We start from the raw sequence: 8,587 nt of genomic DNA, 5'->3' as shown, positions 1-8,587 counted from the left end.
CATCCTCTTCTTAAAAACCCAGACACCAAATGCATGCCTTAAGCCAAGCCTGAGAGCAAGAATGCCTTCCCATGTCATTTGTATATGACAAGCTCAGTAACTTCAGTAGCCATAGCCCATCTGGAGTCCTGAGAAGACTTGCTACTCTTAAAATAGTCCATCAAACCCAAGCTACCCTGGAACATCTGCTGTGTGCAGGAGCATATAGAGGTGAAACCAATAAGATATCAGCTCATGAAATTAGCTGGGAGAAGAAAATCACAGTCATTTCAATAACAAGAGATAAATATAGTGCACCACATGTTTATTGTTAATGGGGGTAAAAGTTGCTATAGAAGACAGAGTTACAAGTGCCTAGCAGTGGACTGGGATAGTGAAGCACATGTGGAGTTGGAGCCAGGAGACGAGGAGCTCTAGCCAGAGAAGAAGGAGGAGGTCAGGGTAAGGAGATTGATGCCCACACACTGGCACAGGAGAGCCTGCTGTGGGCACAGGGTCACAGGTCACATACAGTTCAGCCCTGCAAGTATGGAAGAGTAACCTCCTGGGGCAGAATGACACACAAGACATCTATGCCCTTCCACCCACTGGACCCAGGGATCACAGTTCCTCAAATTGTCTTAGGTGTCGATTAAACACAAAGCACCATACCAAGTATTACAGGGATACAAAAGAAAGTATAAAGGACACCCGCATAGTCCCCAAAGAAAATATCACTCAATCTGGACAGAGCACAAGCTAACACTTGGTGGCACCATGTGGAGCCAAAACAACCAAGACTGCTGATGAGAGCTTTAGGCCCAAAAAGGTGTGCTGCAAGTTCATGTTCAGTGAGCAGACAGGAGGGATGGAGAGGAGGAAGCAAAGGTCCTGCAGCCATCAGAACAGTGAGTCAGGACACCAGTCACCCACTGAGCACAACACCACCTAAAACATAAAACACCTCGGGTACCAGCAGGTGTCAGCCCTGATCATGCCTACTGGGCAAGCGCCTTGCTTGTCCTATCCTATGAGGAATTTCACGTCTGGTGGCAATTATCCTGCAGTTTGGAATTTCTCCTGAGTAAATATGAACTTTGGTTTCTGAGACAGAAATGGGAATACAGTTAGATATAAAAATTCATCAAATGGCGCTTCTATCAACCCTAGAAGCTAGAAACAGGGGAGATGGAAGGTCTGGGGGGTCTGCTGACAGCCTCCTCATTGCATCCTCACAGGAAGTCCATGTTCTGTCTATGGCCTCCTACCTGGCCATGTCAAGATTCTATGTGGAGCATCTGAGTGGATGGAGGGGTCGCTCCTGGCTTCTACATGAACTGGCCACGTGGTTCTAAACATGTCACATAATTTCTCTGGCCTTCAGCTTCCCCATCAGCCAATGGGGTTGTCATTCCTATTTGCAGGTGGGGAGACCTTGCAGGATGCCTAGTTTTGAGCCTCCAAGTTTCTCTGCCTTCCAGGCTGCCGGTACTTTATCCCACTCCCTCCTCTAAAAGTCATCCTGCCCACATCCAGTAAAATCCTCAGTGGGAGGAATGTCTCATCCCAGGATGCTAGAACAGAATCTGTCATCTCTCACTTTGATTTCCCCAGAAATCTACCCAAGCAAGCAGGTTACCCACCACCCCACATGAATGGCACCCCAACATTACTTCTTCAGAGGCTGTCCCACCTTCCCTTGAGCCTATCCTACTCAGTCTCCCTGCTGTGTGCTCCCATGAATCCCTTACTCTGCTCTATCATGTCACACAATACAGTAATTATTACTTGCATTACCTATCTTCTCCACTCAGACTCCACACTCAGTGAAGGCAAGGACTATATCCTTCCTGATCATTACCATACTGCCTTGTTGAGTACAGAGGTGACCACTAAAAACTTATCACACTTACTTTTCTTTAAAACTAGAGATGGACAGCTTTGTGCAGTGACAGTACCATAGCCAATGAGGTTTATCCAAGACATGATTATTGCTAATTGTACACTAGAGAGTGAATGAGATTTCTGGAATTCAGGATTTCTATATAATCACCCAACTGCTCAGCTTAGGCAGTTGCGGGAAGGGATATGTGAGGGAAAATGTTCCTCTGCAGGTTTCCAATCTTCAGGCCTGCCTGGCAGGTTTTGGACTTGCTAGCAAAGTCCACATGATTGTGGAATCATGTGAGCTAATTCTTTAAAATAAACCTCTCTTGTCTCTCGTCTCCTCTTCTCCCTTCTTCTTGGCTCTGAGGAAATGCTCTACCTGAAAGGACCCCAAAGAAATGTTTGGGACCCAGAGAACACCAGGTTTGAAAAAGAACACACCTGAGAAGAGGGACCAAATAGGCAAGAATTAACAGAGAATTTGTGAAAGACCTGGCTACACACAGACCTCCTGACCCCACGCAGAAGTGCAAGCCAGAGCCAGGCATGTGCCCTCTAGGCTTTCCTTTAAGAAAAGTGAACGTGGTAGAGACCAGAGCAGCAAATATTGACCACAGAATGAACACTTCCACACCCTGCCTCTTAGCAGTCTTCCAACTTAATAGTGGTCTCCTGGCTTCCTCATCATTAGCAAAGTCCACCAGCCATCAAAACCCAGCTGTCTACTCCAAACTCCCATGGAATGTTTTACATTTCACTCTTACTATGTATGAACACCCACAGATCTCCAGATATTTGAAGAGATCCAGCCACATAAAAGATGAAGTACGAGGTAAACATGAAGAAAACAAGATAGTACAGGATACAGGTAATTTAGGAAAGATAGCAGAACTTCAATTTTTTTTCTATTTTCAGGGATATCCAATGGAACACTGCCAATGAAGAACTGCATGTGATAAAGAAAGTACTGAACCATACTAAAGAGACTTTAAATGTAAAAACAAATGGTTGGCAAATTTTTTAAACTATAGAAAATTAAGGGGCTAAAATTTTGTAATTCTTCTAGAAAACAGAATGGAATACAAAGCAAAGAATAATGAGTGCCAGCAGAATGAAACCAAAATTTCAGAATATCAAAGATAAAAATATGATCCTAAACACTTACAGGGGAAAAAAACCATCAAGATTTACCACTGTGTCTTTCCGGCACCAGTCTTCTTATCACCATTGCTCAATACCAGAAGGCAATGGAGCCAAAGTCTTTAACCATAGGATGTTTTTTTCAGACTAGATTTGTGCATCTAGCTAAATGATAATCAAATGCAAAAACTTAAAGATACATCTTCAAACATGGCAAATAAAAAGAAACTTAGCCTTGGATGCATATTTTTTAAAGAAGCACAGAAACTAAGATTATATTCCAGAAAAAACAAATGGATAAAACAAGATACAAGTTCTGGTTGTGCTCATTAGTTTTTATTTTTCTCCCTCTGCCTCCCAAGAATGTTCTCATTGTTAGGATAGTTTTACTTTGTTCTCCTTTTTTGGATGGATAATATTTGTAACACCAAATAATTGGGAGAAATAGAAAGATAAAAGACAGAAAAGGTTAGAAACAGAAAAAAAGGTTTTGAAAGAATTTAATAGAGATATTGAGACACTGATAAAAAGAAAGCAGACAGGGGAGGAAAGGAGAATTTTTAAGAATTATTGTTGTCTATAGAGCCCCAATGTGGTGCTTGAGAAGTCAACTATAAATAGGAATTTGGGTTATCTTTAAACAAATTTTCTATTGGTAGGATATTTTTCTTTAATCTCAAAGCTACTACAAGGCTAGGCCACTTGGGTAATGTCCTTATATGTTACCAGCTGACAACAATAATCTCAGTCTCAAGCCACAGATTATCTAATCAAAGGAAATATGTGGCAAGTCTGGGAAGAGAGGCATCTGATTTAGGTGGAATCAAGATATAACATTTATTTGACTTCCAGCCAAGATGGAGGCATAGGTGGAAACACTATACCTTCTCACACAACAAAATTTAAAGACAACAAAGATTTAGAAACAAAAACGCAACCAAACAGACAGAAAAGTAAACTGTACCGAAGTCCGACAACAACAACGAACCATTCATCCAGACTGGTAAGAAGGGCGGAGTCCGCAGCCTGCACAGAGGGGTCCCAGCAGGAAAAGGTGGTGGTTGGCGACCCAGGTGCAGGGAGGAAACCAGCAAACCCAGTGAGGAGCACAAGGCAATTGGCTGACCTTGGACACACATTCGCTTGCAGATAAACCACGCAAAAAATGCAGTGAGACAAACCATGTGACTCAGGGCCCCAGTGACAGAAAATAAAGCCTAAAAGCACCAAATGAAAAAATTTGTGGGGGTTGAGGTTCTGGGAGAAACTCCCAGCCTCACAGGAGAGATCCACAGGGTCCTAGAATGTACACAACCCCACCCACCCAGGAACCAGCACCAGAAGGGCCCAATTTGCTTGTGGGAAGCAGCAGAGGGGACCAAAATCTGAGAGAGAGCGGAACAAACACCATAGCTCCCTCTCTGACCCTGCCCTTAGTTACAACCCGGCAACTGGGCTGACCTGCCCTGATGAACACCTAAGCTTTTGCCCCTCATATGTAACAGGTGCAAACAGACCAGAACATTATGGCTCAAGCAGAAGAACAGCTCAAAGCCCCAGAGCCAATACTTCTAAGCGACCAAGAGATAGCCAACCTATCAGATGCACAGTTCAAAACACTGGTGATCAGGATGCTCACTGAACTGGTTGATTTTAGTTGCCAATTAGATGAAAAAATGAAGGCTACACTAAGTGAAATGAAGAAAATTGCACGGGAAACCAATAGTGATGGAAAGGAAACTGGGACTCAAATCAAAGGAGTGGACCAGAAGGAAGAAAGAAACAACCAAACACAAAAGAAGGAAAAAAACAAAAATTCAAAATAAGGAGGAGAGGCTTAGAAACCTCCACGACACCTCTAAACGTTTCGACATCCAAATTATAGGGGTACCAGAAAGAGAAGAGGAAGAGCAACAAGTGGAAAAGATATTTGAACAAATAATAAATGAGAACTTCCTTATTCTGGCACAGGAAATAGACTTTCAGGAAGTCCAGGAAGCTCAGAGAGTCCCAAAGAAGCTGGACCCAAGGAGGGAAACACCAAGGCACATTATCATTACATTAGCCAAGGTTAAAATGAAGGAGAGAATTCTAGAAGCAGCAAGAGATAAGGGAACAGTCATCTACAAAGGACTTCCCATCAGACTGTCAGCTGATTTCTCAAAAGACACCTTACAGGCAGGAAGGGACTGGAAAGAAGTATTCCAAGTCATGAAATCCAAAGACCTACATCCAAGATTGCTCTATCCAGTGAACCTTTCATTAGAATGGAAGGACAGATAAAGTGCTTCTCAGATAATGTCAAGTTCAAGGAGTTCATTATTACCAAGCCCTTATTATATGAAATGTTAAAGGGACTTATCTAAGAAAAAGAATATTAAAAAATATGAACAGTGAAAGGACAGCAAACTCACAGTTATTAACAACCACACCTAAAACAAAAGCAAACTAAGCAGACAGCTAGATCAGGAGCAGAACCATAGAAATGGAGATCACATGGAGGGTTAGCAACAGGGGAGTGGGAGGAGGAGACAGGGTGGGGGAGAAGGTACAGAGAATAAGTAGCATAGACAGTAGGTAGAAAATAGACAGGGAGAGGGAAGAATAGTATGGGAATTATAGAATCTAAAAAGCTTGTGACACATGGACATGAACTAAAGGGGGGAGTTGGGGGAGGGGTGTGCAGGGTAGAGGGGAATGAAGGGGTAAAATGGAACAACTATAATGGCATAATCGATAAAATATATTTAAAAAGATATAACATTTATTCATTTATCAAGGAAAACTGAAAGGTAAAATTAACTGCAGATATATACATATTAAATAGCAGTAGAACATAAAATAAACAAAGGATTTTTTAAGCAATAGTAAGAAACCACAAAAGAAAAGGACTTGTACAACAGAAGAGGACTTAGAAAGCCCTGCCTATTGTTCCATGCTCCTGTAGTAGTTTACACTGAATCACAACTGAATGTTCCCAGAAACAGGGTATCTCCTCAGCAAACTCCCCAGCTGAGTATTTGCCCTGGAAATCCACTCTTGATAGCCAATGCAATGATACTTGAAATGAAAATAAGAATTACTTATGTTAAAAAGTAAAAATTACATTATAATTTTCAGATATTAATATATTTGCTTAGAAAATTCAATTAAATCAATACTACCATGACGAAGTCACCCTAACTATGAGGAATTAATAAAGTGTCCAGAATCAAAATCAATGTACCAAATTTATAAGCATCCTAAGGCCTCTTTGCCTCATATTTTTAATTGTTCAATGTTTTTGTATTCTCTTGTTACCTCTTTTGAATTCCCTGACATAATGATTATGATAAATAACAATAATAACAATCATTTATCAAATGCTTACTATGTTCTAGAAACTGAGCCACATGATTTATTCATCACATATAATGTTAATAGCTTTCAATAAAGCACGATCTTCAGTTTGTGGTTTGGGATACTAAAGGTTAGCAAGGCTGAATGCTTCTCACACAGTTGCATTTATAGTAACTAGAGCCCTGGCTGGTATGGCTCAGTGGATTGAGTGCTGACTTGTGAACTGAAAGGACACTGGTTCGATTCCCAGTCAGGACACATGCCTGGATTGTGGACCAGGTCCCCAGTTTGGGGTATTTGAAAGGCAACCAATAAATGTTTCTCTAACACATTGATGTTTCTCTCCTTTTCTTTTTCCCTCCCTTCCCTTCTCTAAAAATAAATAAATAAAAATTATTATAGTGAATAGAAAACCTGGGTTTTCAGCCCATGTTTCTCTGGATACAAAGTCTGTTTCTTCTACTATACAGACCTGTCCTAGGTATGTGTACATGTAAAAGTTGACTTCTCGCATCCCTTCTGCTTGTTAGCAGAAGGTACGTTTGTGGGAAATAGGACCTTACAAAAAGGATGTCACCTACACAAAAGGTTAAATACTTGCCACCTACATAGGACCCTGTGAATCTGGAGCTGCAGATGCATGAAGTGCAGCTACAAGTAGTGATGATTCTTACTCTCCCAGAATAAATTTCTCCAGCACCTGTTCTATACTTTCAAAAGATTAAAATGCATACTGCTGCTTCAGTGATCTCTAATTCAATGCCTTTCTGACGATGATCAGCAGTATTTACTCAGGATGTTTTTCCAGTCATTTTATTTTTGTCCTCATCCAGCTGACAGTCTATTTTCCACTCACTTTATTTAGTTTCTTTCACATTTTGCATTGTTCTTCTTTAAGTTCTTATTTTTATTCTAACTTTTATACTCATTTTAGCAGAACAGAGGTGGCCTACCCTTTGTCCCTTTTAGACTTGGCACACTATCCTCACTGGGTTTGGTTTAGGACTGGGTGTAATGTCTACCATCACTATTGACTGTGGGAATGTCAGCAGAGGGTCGTCAGCTTCCAGGCCCGGGTCCTTCAAGGGCTCAGGCATAAGCTCATGCAGAGGTCAGGGCTCACAGGCACAGGTGCAGCTGTGAGGCATGGGAAGTTCTGTAAGCAGTGTTTGGGGAGCAGGGCCTTCACTTTCCCTAAAGTTAAAAAAGAGGATATATACTTAGAGGGAAAAATTAAAGAGAAAAATCTCTAAATTTCCTCCAGCAAGTCACTGACATAGACAGCTGCACATTTTAATAGTTACTTTTTAAAAATATCCTCACCTGAGGATATGTTTGTGGATTTTAGAGAGAGGAAGGGAGAGAGAGAGAGAAACATCAATTGGTTGCCTCTTGTTTGCACCCAGACCATGGATGAAACCTGCAACCTAGGTATAAGCCCTGACCAAGAATCAAACTCACAAATTTTTGGTGTATGAGACAACACTCCAACCAACTGAGCCATCCCGCCAGAGCTCATAGTAACTTTTAAAATAGGGGTTATATATACCTAGAAAGTTCTATCTATGCCCATTCATCAAAAAGGTAAATTTATATTCTTAGGAAAGGGAATGTGCACATAAAAAGATCTCAGCATCACTACTCACTAGGGAAATGCAAATTAAAACTACATTCACACTCATTAGGGTGGCCATATCAAAAAAATAACCCCACATTCCCTAGCTGATGTAGCTCAGTGGATTGAGCGCGGGCCTGCAAACCAGACAATCTCGGTTCAATTCCCAGTCAGGGCACATGCCTGGGTTGCAGGCTGGTTCCCTGCAGGCCAGTTCCCAGCAGGGGACCCACGAAGGCAATCGTACATTGATCTTTCTCTCCCTCTCTCCTTCCCTTGCCCTCTAAATATAAACAAATAAAAATCTTAAAAAAAATAAATAACCCCACAGAAAATATCAAGTGTTGATGATGATGTGAAGAAATATGAACACACACATTACTGGTGCAGCCAGTGTGAAAAACAGCATAGCAGTTTCTCAGAATGTAAACATACAACTCCCATAGGATCCAGCAATCCTAAGTCTGAGTGTGTGTGTGTGTATATATATATGTATATACATATATATACATATGTATATAAGAATTAAAAGCAAGGACTCAAGTGTTTGCACACCATATTCATAGTAGCATACACACATTAGCCAAAAGGTGGAAATAACACAAATGTCCATTGACAAATCAATAG

General features: G+C 41.2%; 1 pseudogene; it reads left to right on the top strand.

Annotated features, from left to right (window-relative positions):
* The first annotated feature begins 1,916 nt into the window (after window positions 1-1,916).
* On the top strand, window positions 1,917-2,031 carry LOC119043638 (uncharacterized; annotated as a pseudogene).
* Window positions 2,032-8,587: the final 6,556 nt, after the last annotated feature.

This window comes from Artibeus jamaicensis, unplaced genomic scaffold (genome assembly GCF_021234435.1).
Source record: "Artibeus jamaicensis isolate MK-2021 breed Jamaican fruit bat unplaced genomic scaffold, CSHL_Jam_final scaffold_833, whole genome shotgun sequence".
In the NCBI taxonomy this organism is placed as follows: Eukaryota; Metazoa; Chordata; class Mammalia; order Chiroptera; family Phyllostomidae; genus Artibeus; species Artibeus jamaicensis.
Note: the sequence above shows the minus strand (reverse complement) of the source record. Positions and strands in the feature narration are given on the sequence as shown.